This window comes from Schistocerca piceifrons, unplaced genomic scaffold (assembly GCF_021461385.2).
Source record: "Schistocerca piceifrons isolate TAMUIC-IGC-003096 unplaced genomic scaffold, iqSchPice1.1 HiC_scaffold_1279, whole genome shotgun sequence".
NCBI classification, from domain to species: Eukaryota; Metazoa; Arthropoda; class Insecta; order Orthoptera; family Acrididae; genus Schistocerca; species Schistocerca piceifrons.
Window position 1 is genome coordinate 151,743 of NW_025727101.1, and position 19,960 is coordinate 171,702.

The following is a 19,960-nucleotide window of genomic DNA, read 5'->3' on the forward strand; positions in this document are numbered from 1 at the left end:
AGCCCTGAGCCACAACACAACGACCACGGAAACGTCCGTGAGAAGAGCTAAAACCCGGCACGAGGAAACTATGTTCCGCTATTTGTTTTCGGCCGCTCGGGCTATCGGACGTGCGACGCCCGCACTGCTGTCACTGTCGTCTCTAGTAAAATCTCCACGGCGTGTTTCTGCGTAATTTACTTGTTCTATAAGATCAAGGGAGTACGTTAGTTTCAGAATGTTTAAAAAGCATTGTCAGATGTGGGGTTCGAACCCACGCTCCCTTACGGGAAGCAGAGCTTAAATCTGGCGCCTTAGACCGCTCGGCCAATCTGACGCGCAAGACAAGCGCTCCAGTGACTTCCATCTCTAGCAAGACCTCAGGAACCTCACTCCGAAATCTGTTTCTTTTTTCGGTAGGATGGAATTATGTCAGTTTCAGAATATGTGAGACGCAATGTCAGATGTGGCGTACTAAACGCACCCTCGCTTTCGGGAAACAATGTGGCGCGTTGGACCGCTTTCTTCCGTCGCTTCCAGTTTGAACTGTGACTAGCAAAACTGTATTTAGTAATAGGAACATTTTCACATTGATGCAAAGAAAACTAGATATTAACGAACGGCGAATGAGACCGTTTCCTAGCAACAGCCACGCTGTGCATTACGCACTCGTGGGAAGCCAATGAAATATTTCATGTGAGGCTCTAACTGTCGGCCTTCACTTTCCAATACTTAGGCACTGCCCCGGTGGTACCGACGCATACATACTGAAACGTCTTTGGATCGTCAGTGAGTACTTCATATTAGAAATTTCGTGTTCGCCCTGATGTGCATTAAAGGGCCAATTTATCAGAGAAAGTCAGTTCTGCGCCTAGTTACAGTATGTCACCCTAGCAGCGCCAGGAAATCGGGTTCAGTGGTGCTCGCGTTGCACTCGGCGTTGAGCGCCTGCAGCGCTATCGCCTTCGGCCTCTGGCGCCAGGAGGGAAGGCGACACATGATGGCGCAAGCAGCGCGTAGCAGAAGGCGGTGGTGGTGTGTCGGTCAGCATGGTTGCTTCCCAAGTAGCTGCTCCGGGTTCGAAGGCCGGACATCGCACGGAAGTTGTCTCCTTTACGCAGGAGAGTGTTTTCAACGGTACAAATGGTTTCCCTTCTCCCTTCGTACGCTAGTGCGGATTACGATTCACAGCATCGTGTGTCTCCATGTGTCGACTTGTCTCGACTTTGCTCGGCTGACGCGAAAGCTGACGCTTGCAAATGGGCGTATATGTAGAGGACAGGCGCTAGAAACGACTGGGAGAGTCCACATCGACAAACACACAACGGACCCTTTCATTTGACTGTGGCCGCACGTTCGCGCCTTTGCGTACCGAGAGCAAGAGGGGGGTCAGCGAGCTGGACCGTACCATTACCGCACAGCAGCACCAAAAACTAAGGAAAAAGGCAAAACTGAAGAAACCAACACACGCGGACTTCCTAGTTCGTCACCCAGCCGAGCACTAACCATGGCCAACGCTGCCTAATTTCGGTAATCGGACATGAACCCGTGTCGTTGGCACGGCATACAAGTTGGCGAGAATGTTGGCAGACGTGCGGACGTCTTAGTCCGTGTACAGATCACTTGGGATTTGCCTGACAGTCTCTCGCGTTGCCTTTTAGGGAAGGAAAATGGAATAGCCCTGAGCCACAACACAACGACCACGGAAACGTCCGTGAGAAGAGCTAAAACCCGGCACGAGGAAACTATGTTCCGCTATTTGTTTTCGGCCGCTCGGGCTATCGGACGTGCGACGCCCGCACTGCTGTCACTGTCGTCTCTAGTAAAATCTCCACGGCGTGTTTCTGCGTAATTTACTTGTTCTATAAGATCAAGGGAGTACGTTAGTTTCAGAATGTTTAAAAAGCATTGTCAGATGTGGGGTTCGAACCCACGCTCCCTTACGGGAAGCAGAGCTTAAATCTGGCGCCTTAGACCGCTCGGCCAATCTGACGCGCAAGACAAGCGCTCCAGTGACTTCCATCTCTAGCAAGACCTCAGGAACCTCACTCCGAAATCTGTTTCTTTTTTCGGTAGGATGGAATTATGTCAGTTTCAGAATATGTGAGACGCAATGTCAGATGTGGCGTACTAAACGCACCCTCGCTTTCGGGAAACAATGTGGCGCGTTGGACCGCTTTCTTCCGTCGCTTCCAGTTTGAACTGTGACTAGCAAAACTGTATTTAGTAATAGGAACATTTTCACATTGATGCAAAGAAAACTAGATATTAACGAACGGCGAATGAGACCGTTTCCTAGCAACAGCCACGCTGTGCATTACGCACTCGTGGGAAGCCAATGAAATATTTCATGTGAGGCTCTAACTGTCGGCCTTCACTTTCCAATACTTAGGCACTGCCCCGGTGGTACCGACGCATACATACTGAAACGTCTTTGGATCGTCAGTGAGTACTTCATATTAGAAATTTCGTGTTCGCCCTGATGTGCATTAAAGGGCCAATTTATCAGAGAAAGTCAGTTCTGCGCCTAGTTACAGTATGTCACCCTAGCAGCGCCAGGAAATCGGGTTCAGTGGTGCTCGCGTTGCACTCGGCGTTGAGCGCCTGCAGCGCTATCGCCTTCGGCCTCTGGCGCCAGGAGGGAAGGCGACACATGATGGCGCAAGCAGCGCGTAGCAGAAGGCGGTGGTGGTGTGTCGGTCAGCATGGTTGCTTCCCAAGTAGCTGCTCCGGGTTCGAAGGCCGGACATCGCACGGAAGTTGTCTCCTTTACGCAGGAGAGTGTTTTCAACGGTACAAATGGTTTCCCTTCTCCCTTCGTAGGCTAGTGCGGATTACGATTCACAGCATCGTGTGTCTCCATGTGTCGACTTGTCTCGACTTTGCTCGGCTGACGCGAAAGCTGACGCTTGCAAATGGGCGTATATGTAGAGGACAGGCGCTAGAAACGACTGGGAGAGTCCACATCGACAAACACACAACGGACCCTTTCATTTGACTGTGGCCGCACGTTCGCGCCTTTGCGTACCGAGAGCAAGAGGGGGGTCAGCGAGCTGGACCGTACCATTACCGCACAGCAGCACCAAAAACTAAGGAAAAAGGCAAAACTGAAGAAACCAACACACGCGGACTTCCTAGTTCGTCACCCAGCCGAGCACTAACCATGGCCAACGCTGCCTAATTTCGGTAATCGGACATGAACCCGTGTCGTTGGCACGGCATACAAGTTGGCGAGAATGTTGGCAGACGTGCGGACGTCTTAGTCCGTGTACAGATCACTTGGGATTTGCCTGACAGTCTCTCGCGTTGCCTTTTAGGGAAGGAAAATGGAATAGCCCTGAGCCACAACACAACGACCACGGAAACGTCCGTGAGAAGAGCTAAAACCCGGCACGAGGAAACTATGTTCCGCTATTTGTTTTCGGCCGCTCGGGCTATCGGACGTGCGACGCCCGCACTGCTGTCACTGTCGTCTCTAGTAAAATCTCCACGGCGTGTTTCTGCGTAATTTACTTGTTCTATAAGATCAAGGGAGTACGTTAGTTTCAGAATGTTTAAAAAGCATTGTCAGATGTGGGGTTCGAACCCACGCTCCCTTACGGGAAGCAGAGCTTAAATCTGGCGCCTTAGACCGCTCGGCCAATCTGACGCGCAAGACAAGCGCTCCAGTGACTTCCATCTCTAGCAAGACCTCAGGAACCTCACTCCGAAATCTGTTTCTTTTTTCGGTAGGATGGAATTATGTCAGTTTCAGAATATGTGAGACGCAATGTCAGATGTGGCGTACTAAACGCACCCTCGCTTTCGGGAAACAATGTGGCGCGTTGGACCGCTTTCTTCCGTCGCTTCCAGTTTGAACTGTGACTAGCAAAACTGTATTTAGTAATAGGAACATTTTCACATTGATGCAAAGAAAACTAGATATTAACGAACGGCGAATGAGACCGTTTCCTAGCAACAGCCACGCTGTGCATTACGCACTCGTGGGAAGCCAATGAAATATTTCATGTGAGGCTCTAACTGTCGGCCTTCACTTTCCAATACTTAGGCACTGCCCCGGTGGTACCGACGCATACATACTGAAACGTCTTTGGATCGTCAGTGAGTACTTCATATTAGAAATTTCGTGTTCGCCCTGATGTGCATTAAAGGGCCAATTTATCAGAGAAAGTCAGTTCTGCGCCTAGTTACAGTATGTCACCCTAGCAGCGCCAGGAAATCGGGTTCAGTGGTGCTCGCGTTGCACTCGGCGTTGAGCGCCTGCAGCGCTATCGCCTTCGGCCTCTGGCGCCAGGAGGGAAGGCGACACATGATGGCGCAAGCAGCGCGTAGCAGAAGGCGGTGGTGGTGTGTCGGTCAGCATGGTTGCTTCCCAAGTAGCTGCTCCGGGTTCGAAGGCCGGACATCGCACGGAAGTTGTCTCCTTTACGCAGGAGAGTGTTTTCAACGGTACAAATGGTTTCCCTTCTCCCTTCGTAGGCTAGTGCGGATTACGATTCACAGCATCGTGTGTCTCCATGTGTCGACTTGTCTCGACTTTGCTCGGCTGACGCGAAAGCTGACGCTTGCAAATGGGCGTATATGTAGAGGACAGGCGCTAGAAACGACTGGGAGAGTCCACATCGACAAACACACAACGGACCCTTTCATTTGACTGTGGCCGCACGTTCGCGCCTTTGCGTACCGAGAGCAAGAGGGGGGTCAGCGAGCTGGACCGTACCATTACCGCACAGCAGCACCAAAAACTAAGGAAAAAGGCAAAACTGAAGAAACCAACACACGCGGACTTCCTAGTTCGTCACCCAGCCGAGCACTAACCATGGCCAACGCTGCCTAATTTCGGTAATCGGACATGAACCCGTGTCGTTGGCACGGCATACAAGTTGGCGAGAATGTTGGCAGACGTGCGGACGTCTTAGTCCGTGTACAGATCACTTGGGATTTGCCTGACAGTCTCTCGCGTTGCCTTTTAGGGAAGGAAAATGGAATAGCCCTGAGCCACAACACAACGACCACGGAAACGTCCGTGAGAAGAGCTAAAACCCGGCACGAGGAAACTATGTTCCGCTATTTGTTTTCGGCCGCTCGGGCTATCGGACGTGCGACGCCCGCACTGCTGTCACTGTCGTCTCTAGTAAAATCTCCACGGCGTGTTTCTGCGTAATTTACTTGTTCTATAAGATCAAGGGAGTACGTTAGTTTCAGAATGTTTAAAAAGCATTGTCAGATGTGGGGTTCGAACCCACGCTCCCTTACGGGAAGCAGAGCTTAAATCTGGCGCCTTAGACCGCTCGGCCAATCTGACGCGCAAGACAAGCGCTCCAGTGACTTCCATCTCTAGCAAGACCTCAGGAACCTCACTCCGAAATCTGTTTCTTTTTTCGGTAGGATGGAATTATGTCAGTTTCAGAATATGTGAGACGCAATGTCAGATGTGGCGTACTAAACGCACCCTCGCTTTCGGGAAACAATGTGGCGCGTTGGACCGCTTTCTTCCGTCGCTTCCAGTTTGAACTGTGACTAGCAAAACTGTATTTAGTAATAGGAACATTTTCACATTGATGCAAAGAAAACTAGATATTAACGAACGGCGAATGAGACCGTTTCCTAGCAACAGCCACGCTGTGCATTACGCACTCGTGGGAAGCCAATGAAATATTTCATGTGAGGCTCTAACTGTCGGCCTTCACTTTCCAATACTTAGGCACTGCCCCGGTGGTACCGACGCATACATACTGAAACGTCTTTGGATCGTCAGTGAGTACTTCATATTAGAAATTTCGTGTTCGCCCTGATGTGCATTAAAGGGCCAATTTATCAGAGAAAGTCAGTTCTGCGCCTAGTTACAGTATGTCACCCTAGCAGCGCCAGGAAATCGGGTTCAGTGGTGCTCGCGTTGCACTCGGCGTTGAGCGCCTGCAGCGCTATCGCCTTCGGCCTCTGGCGCCAGGAGGGAAGGCGACACATGATGGCGCAAGCAGCGCGTAGCAGAAGGCGGTGGTGGTGTGTCGGTCAGCATGGTTGCTTCCCAAGTAGCTGCTCCGGGTTCGAAGGCCGGACATCGCACGGAAGTTGTCTCCTTTACGCAGGAGAGTGTTTTCAACGGTACAAATGGTTTCCCTTCTCCCTTCGTAGGCTAGTGCGGATTACGATTCACAGCATCGTGTGTCTCCATGTGTCGACTTGTCTCGACTTTGCTCGGCTGACGCGAAAGCTGACGCTTGCAAATGGGCGTATATGTAGAGGACAGGCGCTAGAAACGACTGGGAGAGTCCACATCGACAAACACACAACGGACCCTTTCATTTGACTGTGGCCGCACGTTCGCGCCTTTGCGTACCGAGAGCAAGAGGGGGGTCAGCGAGCTGGACCGTACCATTACCGCACAGCAGCACCAAAAACTAAGGAAAAAGGCAAAACTGAAGAAACCAACACACGCGGACTTCCTAGTTCGTCACCCAGCCGAGCACTAACCATGGCCAACGCTGCCTAATTTCGGTAATCGGACATGAACCCGTGTCGTTGGCACGGCATACAAGTTGGCGAGAATGTTGGCAGACGTGCGGACGTCTTAGTCCGTGTACAGATCACTTGGGATTTGCCTGACAGTCTCTCGCGTTGCCTTTTAGGGAAGGAAAATGGAATAGCCCTGAGCCACAACACAACGACCACGGAAACGTCCGTGAGAAGAGCTAAAACCCGGCACGAGGAAACTATGTTCCGCTATTTGTTTTCGGCCGCTCGGGCTATCGGACGTGCGACGCCCGCACTGCTGTCACTGTCGTCTCTAGTAAAATCTCCACGGCGTGTTTCTGCGTAATTTACTTGTTCTATAAGATCAAGGGAGTACGTTAGTTTCAGAATGTTTAAAAAGCATTGTCAGATGTGGGGTTCGAACCCACGCTCCCTTACGGGAAGCAGAGCTTAAATCTGGCGCCTTAGACCGCTCGGCCAATCTGACGCGCAAGACAAGCGCTCCAGTGACTTCCATCTCTAGCAAGACCTCAGGAACCTCACTCCGAAATCTGTTTCTTTTTTCGGTAGGATGGAATTATGTCAGTTTCAGAATATGTGAGACGCAATGTCAGATGTGGCGTACTAAACGCACCCTCGCTTTCGGGAAACAATGTGGCGCGTTGGACCGCTTTCTTCCGTCGCTTCCAGTTTGAACTGTGACTAGCAAAACTGTATTTAGTAATAGGAACATTTTCACATTGATGCAAAGAAAACTAGATATTAACGAACGGCGAATGAGACCGTTTCCTAGCAACAGCCACGCTGTGCATTACGCACTCGTGGGAAGCCAATGAAATATTTCATGTGAGGCTCTAACTGTCGGCCTTCACTTTCCAATACTTAGGCACTGCCCCGGTGGTACCGACGCATACATACTGAAACGTCTTTGGATCGTCAGTGAGTACTTCATATTAGAAATTTCGTGTTCGCCCTGATGTGCATTAAAGGGCCAATTTATCAGAGAAAGTCAGTTCTGCGCCTAGTTACAGTATGTCACCCTAGCAGCGCCAGGAAATCGGGTTCAGTGGTGCTCGCGTTGCACTCGGCGTTGAGCGCCTGCAGCGCTATCGCCTTCGGCCTCTGGCGCCAGGAGGGAAGGCGACACATGATGGCGCAAGCAGCGCGTAGCAGAAGGCGGTGGTGGTGTGTCGGTCAGCATGGTTGCTTCCCAAGTAGCTGCTCCGGGTTCGAAGGCCGGACATCGCACGGAAGTTGTCTCCTTTACGCAGGAGAGTGTTTTCAACGGTACAAATGGTTTCCCTTCTCCCTTCGTACGCTAGTGCGGATTACGATTCACAGCATCGTGTGTCTCCATGTGTCGACTTGTCTCGACTTTGCTCGGCTGACGCGAAAGCTGACGCTTGCAAATGGGCGTATATGTAGAGGACAGGCGCTAGAAACGACTGGGAGAGTCCACATCGACAAACACACAACGGACCCTTTCATTTGACTGTGGCCGCACGTTCGCGCCTTTGCGTACCGAGAGCAAGAGGGGGGTCAGCGAGCTGGACCGTACCATTACCGCACAGCAGCACCAAAAACTAAGGAAAAAGGCAAAACTGAAGAAACCAACACACGCGGACTTCCTAGTTCGTCACCCAGCCGAGCACTAACCATGGCCAACGCTGCCTAATTTCGGTAATCGGACATGAACCCGTGTCGTTGGCACGGCATACAAGTTGGCGAGAATGTTGGCAGACGTGCGGACGTCTTAGTCCGTGTACAGATCACTTGGGATTTGCCTGACAGTCTCTCGCGTTGCCTTTTAGGGAAGGAAAATGGAATAGCCCTGAGCCACAACACAACGACCACGGAAACGTCCGTGAGAAGAGCTAAAACCCGGCACGAGGAAACTATGTTCCGCTATTTGTTTTCGGCCGCTCGGGCTATCGGACGTGCGACGCCCGCACTGCTGTCACTGTCGTCTCTAGTAAAATCTCCACGGCGTGTTTCTGCGTAATTTACTTGTTCTATAAGATCAAGGGAGTACGTTAGTTTCAGAATGTTTAAATAGCATTGTCAGATGTGGGGTTCGAACCCACGCTCCCTTACGGGAAGCAGAGCTTAAATCTGGCGCCTTAGACCGCTCGGCCAATCTGACGCGCAAGACAAGCGCTCCAGTGACTTCCATCTCTAGCAAGACCTCAGGAACCTCACTCCGAAATCTGTTTCTTTTTTCGGTAGGATGGAATTATGTCAGTTTCAGAATATGTGAGACGCAATGTCAGATGTGGCGTACTAAACGCACCCTCGCTTTCGGGAAACAATGTGGCGCGTTGGACCGCTTTCTTCCGTCGCTTCCAGTTTGAACTGTGACTAGCAAAACTGTATTTAGTAATAGGAACATTTTCACATTGATGCAAAGAAAACTAGATATTAACGAACGGCGAATGAGACCGTTTCCTAGCAACAGCCACGCTGTGCATTACGCACTCGTGGGAAGCCAATGAAATATTTCATGTGAGGCTCTAACTGTCGGCCTTCACTTTCCAATACTTAGGCACTGCCCCGGTGGTACCGACGCATACATACTGAAACGTCTTTGGATCGTCAGTGAGTACTTCATATTAGAAATTTCGTGTTCGCCCTGATGTGCATTAAAGGGCCAATTTATCAGAGAAAGTCAGTTCTGCGCCTAGTTACAGTATGTCACCCTAGCAGCGCCAGGAAATCGGGTTCAGTGGTGCTCGCGTTGCACTCGGCGTTGAGCGCCTGCAGCGCTATCGCCTTCGGCCTCTGGCGCCAGGAGGGAAGGCGACACATGATGGCGCAAGCAGCGCGTAGCAGAAGGCGGTGGTGGTGTGTCGGTCAGCATGGTTGCTTCCCAAGTAGCTGCTCCGGGTTCGAAGGCCGGACATCGCACGGAAGTTGTCTCCTTTACGCAGGAGAGTGTTTTCAACGGTACAAATGGTTTCCCTTCTCCCTTCGTAGGCTAGTGCGGATTACGATTCACAGCATCGTGTGTCTCCATGTGTCGACTTGTCTCGACTTTGCTCGGCTGACGCGAAAGCTGACGCTTGCAAATGGGCGTATATGTAGAGGACAGGCGCTAGAAACGACTGGGAGAGTCCACATCGACAAACACACAACGGACCCTTTCATTTGACTGTGGCCGCACGTTCGCGCCTTTGCGTACCGAGAGCAAGAGGGGGGTCAGCGAGCTGGACCGTACCATTACCGCACAGCAGCACCAAAAACTAAGGAAAAAGGCAAAACTGAAGAAACCAACACACGCGGACTTCCTAGTTCGTCACCCAGCCGAGCACTAACCATGGCCAACGCTGCCTAATTTCGGTAATCGGACATGAACCCGTGTCGTTGGCACGGCATACAAGTTGGCGAGAATGTTGGCAGACGTGCGGACGTCTTAGTCCGTGTACAGATCACTTGGGATTTGCCTGACAGTCTCTCGCGTTGCCTTTTAGGGAAGGAAAATGGAATAGCCCTGAGCCACAACACAACGACCACGGAAACGTCCGTGAGAAGAGCTAAAACCCGGCACGAGGAAACTATGTTCCGCTATTTGTTTTCGGCCGCTCGGGCTATCGGACGTGCGACGCCCGCACTGCTGTCACTGTCGTCTCTAGTAAAATCTCCACGGCGTGTTTCTGCGTAATTTACTTGTTCTATAAGATCAAGGGAGTACGTTAGTTTCAGAATGTTTAAAAAGCATTGTCAGATGTGGGGTTCGAACCCACGCTCCCTTACGGGAAGCAGAGCTTAAATCTGGCGCCTTAGACCGCTCGGCCAATCTGACGCGCAAGACAAGCGCTCCAGTGACTTCCATCTCTAGCAAGACCTCAGGAACCTCACTCCGAAATCTGTTTCTTTTTTCGGTAGGATGGAATTATGTCAGTTTCAGAATATGTGAGACGCAATGTCAGATGTGGCGTACTAAACGCACCCTCGCTTTCGGGAAACAATGTGGCGCGTTGGACCGCTTTCTTCCGTCGCTTCCAGTTTGAACTGTGACTAGCAAAACTGTATTTAGTAATAGGAACATTTTCACATTGATGCAAAGAAAACTAGATATTAACGAACGGCGAATGAGACCGTTTCCTAGCAACAGCCACGCTGTGCATTACGCACTCGTGGGAAGCCAATGAAATATTTCATGTGAGGCTCTAACTGTCGGCCTTCACTTTCCAATACTTAGGCACTGCCCCGGTGGTACCGACGCATACATACTGAAACGTCTTTGGATCGTCAGTGAGTACTTCATATTAGAAATTTCGTGTTCGCCCTGATGTGCATTAAAGGGCCAATTTATCAGAGAAAGTCAGTTCTGCGCCTAGTTACAGTATGTCACCCTAGCAGCGCCAGGAAATCGGGTTCAGTGGTGCTCGCGTTGCACTCGGCGTTGAGCGCCTGCAGCGCTATCGCCTTCGGCCTCTGGCGCCAGGAGGGAAGGCGACACATGATGGCGCAAGCAGCGCGTAGCAGAAGGCGGTGGTGGTGTGTCGGTCAGCATGGTTGCTTCCCAAGTAGCTGCTCCGGGTTCGAAGGCCGGACATCGCACGGAAGTTGTCTCCTTTACGCAGGAGAGTGTTTTCAACGGTACAAATGGTTTCCCTTCTCCCTTCGTAGGCTAGTGCGGATTACGATTCACAGCATCGTGTGTCTCCATGTGTCGACTTGTCTCGACTTTGCTCGGCTGACGCGAAAGCTGACGCTTGCAAATGGGCGTATATGTAGAGGACAGGCGCTAGAAACGACTGGGAGAGTCCACATCGACAAACACACAACGGACCCTTTCATTTGACTGTGGCCGCACGTTCGCGCCTTTGCGTACCGAGAGCAAGAGGGGGGTCAGCGAGCTGGACCGTACCATTACCGCACAGCAGCACCAAAAACTAAGGAAAAAGGCAAAACTGAAGAAACCAACACACGCGGACTTCCTAGTTCGTCACCCAGCCGAGCACTAACCATGGCCAACGCTGCCTAATTTCGGTAATCGGACATGAACCCGTGTCGTTGGCACGGCATACAAGTTGGCGAGAATGTTGGCAGACGTGCGGACGTCTTAGTCCGTGTACAGATCACTTGGGATTTGCCTGACAGTCTCTCGCGTTGCCTTTTAGGGAAGGAAAATGGAATAGCCCTGAGCCACAACACAACGACCACGGAAACGTCCGTGAGAAGAGCTAAAACCCGGCACGAGGAAACTATGTTCCGCTATTTGTTTTCGGCCGCTCGGGCTATCGGACGTGCGACGCCCGCACTGCTGTCACTGTCGTCTCTAGTAAAATCTCCACGGCGTGTTTCTGCGTAATTTACTTGTTCTATAAGATCAAGGGAGTACGTTAGTTTCAGAATGTTTAAAAAGCATTGTCAGATGTGGGGTTCGAACCCACGCTCCCTTACGGGAAGCAGAGCTTAAATCTGGCGCCTTAGACCGCTCGGCCAATCTGACGCGCAAGACAAGCGCTCCAGTGACTTCCATCTCTAGCAAGACCTCAGGAACCTCACTCCGAAATCTGTTTCTTTTTTCGGTAGGATGGAATTATGTCAGTTTCAGAATATGTGAGACGCAATGTCAGATGTGGCGTACTAAACGCACCCTCGCTTTCGGGAAACAATGTGGCGCGTTGGACCGCTTTCTTCCGTCGCTTCCAGTTTGAACTGTGACTAGCAAAACTGTATTTAGTAATAGGAACATTTTCACATTGATGCAAAGAAAACTAGATATTAACGAACGGCGAATGAGACCGTTTCCTAGCAACAGCCACGCTGTGCATTACGCACTCGTGGGAAGCCAATGAAATATTTCATGTGAGGCTCTAACTGTCGGCCTTCACTTTCCAATACTTAGGCACTGCCCCGGTGGTACCGACGCATACATACTGAAACGTCTTTGGATCGTCAGTGAGTACTTCATATTAGAAATTTCGTGTTCGCCCTGATGTGCATTAAAGGGCCAATTTATCAGAGAAAGTCAGTTCTGCGCCTAGTTACAGTATGTCACCCTAGCAGCGCCAGGAAATCGGGTTCAGTGGTGCTCGCGTTGCACTCGGCGTTGAGCGCCTGCAGCGCTATCGCCTTCGGCCTCTGGCGCCAGGAGGGAAGGCGACACATGATGGCGCAAGCAGCGCGTAGCAGAAGGCGGTGGTGGTGTGTCGGTCAGCATGGTTGCTTCCCAAGTAGCTGCTCCGGGTTCGAAGGCCGGACATCGCACGGAAGTTGTCTCCTTTACGCAGGAGAGTGTTTTCAACGGTACAAATGGTTTCCCTTCTCCCTTCGTAGGCTAGTGCGGATTACGATTCACAGCATCGTGTGTCTCCATGTGTCGACTTGTCTCGACTTTGCTCGGCTGACGCGAAAGCTGACGCTTGCAAATGGGCGTATATGTAGAGGACAGGCGCTAGAAACGACTGGGAGAGTCCACATCGACAAACACACAACGGACCCTTTCATTTGACTGTGGCCGCACGTTCGCGCCTTTGCGTACCGAGAGCAAGAGGGGGGTCAGCGAGCTGGACCGTACCATTACCGCACAGCAGCACCAAAAACTAAGGAAAAAGGCAAAACTGAAGAAACCAACACACGCGGACTTCCTAGTTCGTCACCCAGCCGAGCACTAACCATGGCCAACGCTGCCTAATTTCGGTAATCGGACATGAACCCGTGTCGTTGGCACGGCATACAAGTTGGCGAGAATGTTGGCAGACGTGCGGACGTCTTAGTCCGTGTACAGATCACTTGGGATTTGCCTGACAGTCTCTCGCGTTGCCTTTTAGGGAAGGAAAATGGAATAGCCCTGAGCCACAACACAACGACCACGGAAACGTCCGTGAGAAGAGCTAAAACCCGGCACGAGGAAACTATGTTCCGCTATTTGTTTTCGGCCGCTCGGGCTATCGGACGTGCGACGCCCGCACTGCTGTCACTGTCGTCTCTAGTAAAATCTCCACGGCGTGTTTCTGCGTAATTTACTTGTTCTATAAGATCAAGGGAGTACGTTAGTTTCAGAATGTTTAAAAAGCATTGTCAGATGTGGGGTTCGAACCCACGCTCCCTTACGGGAAGCAGAGCTTAAATCTGGCGCCTTAGACCGCTCGGCCAATCTGACGCGCAAGACAAGCGCTCCAGTGACTTCCATCTCTAGCAAGACCTCAGGAACCTCACTCCGAAATCTGTTTCTTTTTTCGGTAGGATGGAATTATGTCAGTTTCAGAATATGTGAGACGCAATGTCAGATGTGGCGTACTAAACGCACCCTCGCTTTCGGGAAACAATGTGGCGCGTTGGACCGCTTTCTTCCGTCGCTTCCAGTTTGAACTGTGACTAGCAAAACTGTATTTAGTAATAGGAACATTTTCACATTGATGCAAAGAAAACTAGATATTAACGAACGGCGAATGAGACCGTTTCCTAGCAACAGCCACGCTGTGCATTACGCACTCGTGGGAAGCCAATGAAATATTTCATGTGAGGCTCTAACTGTCGGCCTTCACTTTCCAATACTTAGGCACTGCCCCGGTGGTACCGACGCATACATACTGAAACGTCTTTGGATCGTCAGTGAGTACTTCATATTAGAAATTTCGTGTTCGCCCTGATGTGCATTAAAGGGCCAATTTATCAGAGAAAGTCAGTTCTGCGCCTAGTTACAGTATGTCACCCTAGCAGCGCCAGGAAATCGGGTTCAGTGGTGCTCGCGTTGCACTCGGCGTTGAGCGCCTGCAGCGCTATCGCCTTCGGCCTCTGGCGCCAGGAGGGAAGGCGACACATGATGGCGCAAGCAGCGCGTAGCAGAAGGCGGTGGTGGTGTGTCGGTCAGCATGGTTGCTTCCCAAGTAGCTGCTCCGGGTTCGAAGGCCGGACATCGCACGGAAGTTGTCTCCTTTACGCAGGAGAGTGTTTTCAACGGTACAAATGGTTTCCCTTCTCCCTTCGTAGGCTAGTGCGGATTACGATTCACAGCATCGTGTGTCTCCATGTGTCGACTTGTCTCGACTTTGCTCGGCTGACGCGAAAGCTGACGCTTGCAAATGGGCGTATATGTAGAGGACAGGCGCTAGAAACGACTGGGAGAGTCCACATCGACAAACACACAACGGACCCTTTCATTTGACTGTGGCCGCACGTTCGCGCCTTTGCGTACCGAGAGCAAGAGGGGGGTCAGCGAGCTGGACCGTACCATTACCGCACAGCAGCACCAAAAACTAAGGAAAAAGGCAAAACTGAAGAAACCAACACACGCGGACTTCCTAGTTCGTCACCCAGCCGAGCACTAACCATGGCCAACGCTGCCTAATTTCGGTAATCGGACATGAACCCGTGTCGTTGGCACGGCATACAAGTTGGCGAGAATGTTGGCAGACGTGCGGACGTCTTAGTCCGTGTACAGATCACTTGGGATTTGCCTGACAGTCTCTCGCGTTGCCTTTTAGGGAAGGAAAATGGAATAGCCCTGAGCCACAACACAACGACCACGGAAACGTCCGTGAGAAGAGCTAAAACCCGGCACGAGGAAACTATGTTCCGCTATTTGTTTTCGGCCGCTCGGGCTATCGGACGTGCGACGCCCGCACTGCTGTCACTGTCGTCTCTAGTAAAATCTCCACGGCGTGTTTCTGCGTAATTTACTTGTTCTATAAGATCAAGGGAGTACGTTAGTTTCAGAATGTTTAAAAAGCATTGTCAGATGTGGGGTTCGAACCCACGCTCCCTTACGGGAAGCAGAGCTTAAATCTGGCGCCTTAGACCGCTCGGCCAATCTGACGCGCAAGACAAGCGCTCCAGTGACTTCCATCTCTAGCAAGACCTCAGGAACCTCACTCCGAAATCTGTTTCTTTTTTCGGTAGGATGGAATTATGTCAGTTTCAGAATATGTGAGACGCAATGTCAGATGTGGCGTACTAAACGCACCCTCGCTTTCGGGAAACAATGTGGCGCGTTGGACCGCTTTCTTCCGTCGCTTCCAGTTTGAACTGTGACTAGCAAAACTGTATTTAGTAATAGGAACATTTTCACATTGATGCAAAGAAAACTAGATATTAACGAACGGCGAATGAGACCGTTTCCTAGCAACAGCCACGCTGTGCATTACGCACTCGTGGGAAGCCAATGAAATATTTCATGTGAGGCTCTAACTGTCGGCCTTCACTTTCCAATACTTAGGCACTGCCCCGGTGGTACCGACGCATACATACTGAAACGTCTTTGGATCGTCAGTGAGTACTTCATATTAGAAATTTCGTGTTCGCCCTGATGTGCATTAAAGGGCCAATTTATCAGAGAAAGTCAGTTCTGCGCCTAGTTACAGTATGTCACCCTAGCAGCGCCAGGAAATCGGGTTCAGTGGTGCTCGCGTTGCACTCGGCGTTGAGCGCCTGCAGCGCTATCGCCTTCGGCCTCTGGCGCCAGGAGGGAAGGCGACACATGATGGCGCAAGCAGCGCGTAGCAGAAGGCGGTGGTGGTGTGTCGGTCAGCATGGTTGCTTCCCAAGTAGCTGCTCCGGGTTCGAAGGCCGGACATCGCACGGAAGTTGTCTCCTTTACGCAGGAGAGTGTTTTCAACGGTACAAATGGTTTCCCTTCTCCCTTCGTAGGCTAGTGCGGATTACGATTCACAGCATCGTGTGTCTCCATGTGTCGACTTGTCTCGACTTTGCTCGGCTGACGCGAAAGCTGACGCTTGCAAATGGGCGTATATGTAGAGGACAGGCGCTAGAAACGACTGGGAGAGTCCACATCGACAAACACACAACGGACCCTTTCATTTGACTGTGGCCGCACGTTCGCGCCTTTGCGTACCGAGAGCAAGAGGGGGGTCAGCGAGCTGGACCGTACCATTACCGCACAGCAGCACCAAAAACTAAGGAAAAAGGCAAAACTGAAGAAACCAACACACGCGGACTTCCTAGTTCGTCACCCAGCCGAGCACTAACCATGGCCAACGCTGCCTAATTTCGGTAATCGGACATGAACCCGTGTCGTTGGCACGGCATACAAGTTGGCGAGAATGTTGGCAGACGTGCGGACGTCTTAGTCCGTGTACAGATCACTTGGGATTTGCCTGACAGTCTCTCGCGTTGCCTTTTAGGGAAGGAAAATGGAATAGCCCTGAGCCACAACACAACGACCACGGAAACGTCCGTGAGAAGAGCTAAAACCCGGCACGAGGAAACTATGTTCCGCTATTTGTTTTCGGCCGCTCGGGCTATCGGACGTGCGACGCCCGCACTGCTGTCACTGTCGTCTCTAGTAAAATCTCCACGGCGTGTTTCTGCGTAATTTACTTGTTCTATAAGATCAAGGGAGTACGTTAGTTTCAGAATGTTTAAAAAGCATTGTCAGATGTGGGGTTCGAACCCACGCTCCCTTACGGGAAGCAGAGCTTAAATCTGGCGCCTTAGACCGCTCGGCCAATCTGACGCGCAAGACAAGCGCTCCAGTGACTTCCATCTCTAGCAAGACCTCAGGAACCTCACTCCGAAATCTGTTTCTTTTTCGGTAGGATGGAATTATGTCAGTTTCAGAATATGTGAGACGCAATGTCAGATGTGGCGTACTAAACGCACCCTCGCTTTCGGGAAACAATGTGGCGCGTTGGACCGCTTTCTTCCGTCGCTTCCAGTTTGAACTGTGACTAGCAAAACTGTATTTAGTAATAGGAACATTTTCACATTGATGCAAAGAAAACTAGATATTAACGAACGGCGAATGAGACCGTTTCCTAGCAACAGCCACGCTGTGCATTACGCACTCGTGGGAAGCCAATGAAATATTTCATGTGAGGCTCTAACTGTCGGCCTTCACTTTCCAATACTTAGGCACTGCCCCGGTGGTACCGACGCATACATACTGAAACGTCTTTGGATCGTCAGTGAGTACTTCATATTAGAAATTTCGTGTTCGCCCTGATGTGCATTAAAGGGCCAATTTATCAGAGAAAGTCAGTTCTGCGCCTAGTTACAGTATGTCACCCTAGCAGCGCCAGGAAATCGGGTTCAGTGGTGCTCGCGTTGCACTCGGCGTTGAGCGCCTGCAGCGCTATCGCCTTCGGCCTCTGGCGCCAGGAGGGAAGGCGACACATGATGGCGCAAGCAGCGCGTAGCAGAAGGCGGTGGTGGTGTGTCGGTCAGCATGGTTGCTTCCCAAGTAGCTGCTCCGGGTTCGAAGGCCGGACATCGCACGGAAGTTGTCTCCTTTACGCAGGAGAGTGTTTTCAACGGTACAAATGGTTTCCCTTCTCCCTTCGTAGGCTAGTGCGGATTACGATTCACAGCATCGTGTGTCTCCATGTGTCGACTTGTCTCGACTTTGCTCGGCTGACGCGAAAGCTGACGCTTGCAAATGGGCGTATATGTAGAGGACAGGCGCTAGAAACGACTGGGAGAGTCCACATCGACAAACACACAACGGACCCTTTCATTTGACTGTGGCCGCACGTTCGCGCCTTTGCGTACCGAGAGCAAGAGGGGGGTCAGCGAGCTGGACCGTACCATTACCGCACAGCAGCACCAAAAACTAAGGAAAAAGGCAAAACTGAAGAAACCAACACACGCGGACTTCCTAGTTCGTCACCCAGCCGAGCACTAACCATGGCCAACGCTGCCTAATTTCGGTAATCGGACATGAACCCGTGTCGTTGGCACGGCATACAAGTTGGCGAGAATGTTGGCAGACGTGCGGACGTCTTAGTCCGTGTACAGATCACTTGGGATTTGCCTGACAGTCTCTCGCGTTGCCTTTTAGGGAAGGAAAATGGAATAGCCCTGAGCCACAACACAACGACCACGGAAACGTCCGTGAGAAGAGCTAAAACCCGGCACGAGGAAACTATGTTCCGCTATTTGTTTTCGGCCGCTCGGGCTATCGGACGTGCGACGCCCGCACTGCTGTCACTGTCGTCTCTAGTAAAATCTCCACGGCGTGTTTCTGCGTAATTTACTTGTTCTATAAGATCAAGGGAGTACGTTAGTTTCAGAATGTTTAAAAAGCATTGTCAGATGTGGGGTTCGAACCCACGCTCCCTTACGGGAAGCAGAGCTTAAATCTGGCGCCTTAGACCGCTCGGCCAATCTGACGCGCAAGACAAGCGCTCCAGTGACTTCCATCTCTAGCAAGACCTCAGGAACCTCACTCCGAAATCTGTTTCTTTTTTCGGTAGGATGGAATTATGTCAGTTTCAGAATATGTGAGACGCAATGTCAGATGTGGCGTACTAAACGCACCCTCGCTTTCGGGAAACAATGTGGCGCGTTGGACCGCTTTCTTCCGTCGCTTCCAGTTTGAACTGTGACTAGCAAAACTGTATTTAGTAATAGGAACATTTTCACATTGATGCAAAGAAAACTAGATATTAACGAACGGCGAATGAGACCGTTTCCTAGCAACAGCCACGCTGTGCATTACGCACTCGTGGGAAGCCAATGAAATATTTCATGTGAGGCTCTAACTGTCGGCCTTCACTTTCCAATACTTAGGCACTGCCCCGGTGGTACCGACGCATACATACTGAAACGTCTTTGGATCGTCAGTGAGTACTTCATATTAGAAATTTCGTGTTCGCCCTGATGTGCATTAAAGGGCCAATTTATCAGAGAAAGTCAGTTCTGCGCCTAGTTACAGTATGTCACCCTAGCAGCGCCAGGAAATCGGGTTCAGTGGTGCTCGCGTTGCACTCGGCGTTGAGCGCCTGCAGCGCTATCGCCTTCGGCCTCTGGCGCCAGGAGGGAAGGCGACACATGATGGCGCAAGCAGCGCGTAGCAGAAGGCGGTGGTGGTGTGTCGGTCAGCATGGTTGCTTCCCAAGTAGCTGCTCCGGGTTCGAAGGCCGGACATCGCACGGAAGTTGTCTCCTTTACGCAGGAGAGTGTTTTCAACGGTACAAATGGTTTCCCTTCTCCCTTCGTAGGCTAGTGCGGATTACGATTCACAGCATCGTGTGTCTCCATGTGTCGACTTGTCTCGACTTTGCTCGGCTGACGCGAAAGCTGACGCTTGCAAATGGGCGTATATGTAGAGGACAGGCGCTAGAAACGACTGGGAGAGTCCACATCGACAAACACACAACGGACCCTTTCATTTGACTGTGGCCGCACGTTCGCGCCTTTGCGTACCGAGAGCAAGAGGGGGGTCAGCGAGCTGGACCGTACCATTACCGCACAGCAGCACCAAAAACTAAGGAAAAAGGCAAAACTGAAGAAACCAACACACGCGGACTTCCTAGTTCGTCACCCAGCCGAGCACTAACCATGGCCAACGCTGCCTAATTTCGGTAATCGGACATGAACCCGTGTCGTTGGCACGGCATACAAGTTGGCGAGAATGTTGGCAGACGTGCGGACGTCTTAGTCCGTGTACAGATCACTTGGGATTTGCCTGACAGTCTCTCGCGTTGCCTTTTAGGGAAGGAAAATGGAATAGCCCTGAGCCACAACACAACGACCACGGAAACGTCCGTGAGAAGAGCTAAAACCCGGCACGAGGAAACTATGTTCCGCTATTTGTTTT

General features: G+C 51.3%; 12 non-coding genes across 12 annotated transcripts; all 12 read right to left on the reverse strand.

Moving 5' to 3' along the window:
- Nucleotides 1-232: 232 nt before the first annotated feature.
- Trnal-uaa lies at nucleotides 233-316 on the reverse strand. Its single transcript has one exon. It is a non-coding gene; the product is annotated as a tRNA-Leu (tRNA).
- A 1,572-nt stretch (nucleotides 317-1,888) lies between these two features.
- On the reverse strand, nucleotides 1,889-1,972 carry Trnal-uaa. Its single transcript has one exon. It is a non-coding gene; the product is annotated as a tRNA-Leu (tRNA).
- Nucleotides 1,973-3,544: 1,572 nt separating this feature from the next.
- Nucleotides 3,545-3,628, reverse strand: Trnal-uaa. Its single transcript has one exon. It is a non-coding gene; the product is annotated as a tRNA-Leu (tRNA).
- Nucleotides 3,629-5,200: 1,572 nt separating this feature from the next.
- Nucleotides 5,201-5,284, reverse strand: Trnal-uaa. Its single transcript has one exon. It is a non-coding gene; the product is annotated as a tRNA-Leu (tRNA).
- Nucleotides 5,285-6,856: 1,572 nt separating this feature from the next.
- On the reverse strand, nucleotides 6,857-6,940 carry Trnal-uaa. The gene has a single exon. It is a non-coding gene; the product is annotated as a tRNA-Leu (tRNA).
- Nucleotides 6,941-8,512: 1,572 nt separating this feature from the next.
- Nucleotides 8,513-8,596, reverse strand: Trnal-uaa. Its single transcript has one exon. It is a non-coding gene; the product is annotated as a tRNA-Leu (tRNA).
- Nucleotides 8,597-10,168: 1,572 nt separating this feature from the next.
- Trnal-uaa lies at nucleotides 10,169-10,252 on the reverse strand. The gene has a single exon. It is a non-coding gene; the product is annotated as a tRNA-Leu (tRNA).
- A 1,572-nt stretch (nucleotides 10,253-11,824) lies between these two features.
- Trnal-uaa lies at nucleotides 11,825-11,908 on the reverse strand. The gene has a single exon. It is a non-coding gene; the product is annotated as a tRNA-Leu (tRNA).
- A 1,572-nt stretch (nucleotides 11,909-13,480) lies between these two features.
- Trnal-uaa lies at nucleotides 13,481-13,564 on the reverse strand. Its single transcript has one exon. It is a non-coding gene; the product is annotated as a tRNA-Leu (tRNA).
- A 1,572-nt stretch (nucleotides 13,565-15,136) lies between these two features.
- Trnal-uaa lies at nucleotides 15,137-15,220 on the reverse strand. The gene has a single exon. It is a non-coding gene; the product is annotated as a tRNA-Leu (tRNA).
- A 1,572-nt stretch (nucleotides 15,221-16,792) lies between these two features.
- Trnal-uaa lies at nucleotides 16,793-16,876 on the reverse strand. The gene has a single exon. It is a non-coding gene; the product is annotated as a tRNA-Leu (tRNA).
- Nucleotides 16,877-18,447: 1,571 nt separating this feature from the next.
- On the reverse strand, nucleotides 18,448-18,531 carry Trnal-uaa. Its single transcript has one exon. It is a non-coding gene; the product is annotated as a tRNA-Leu (tRNA).
- Nucleotides 18,532-19,960: the final 1,429 nt, after the last annotated feature.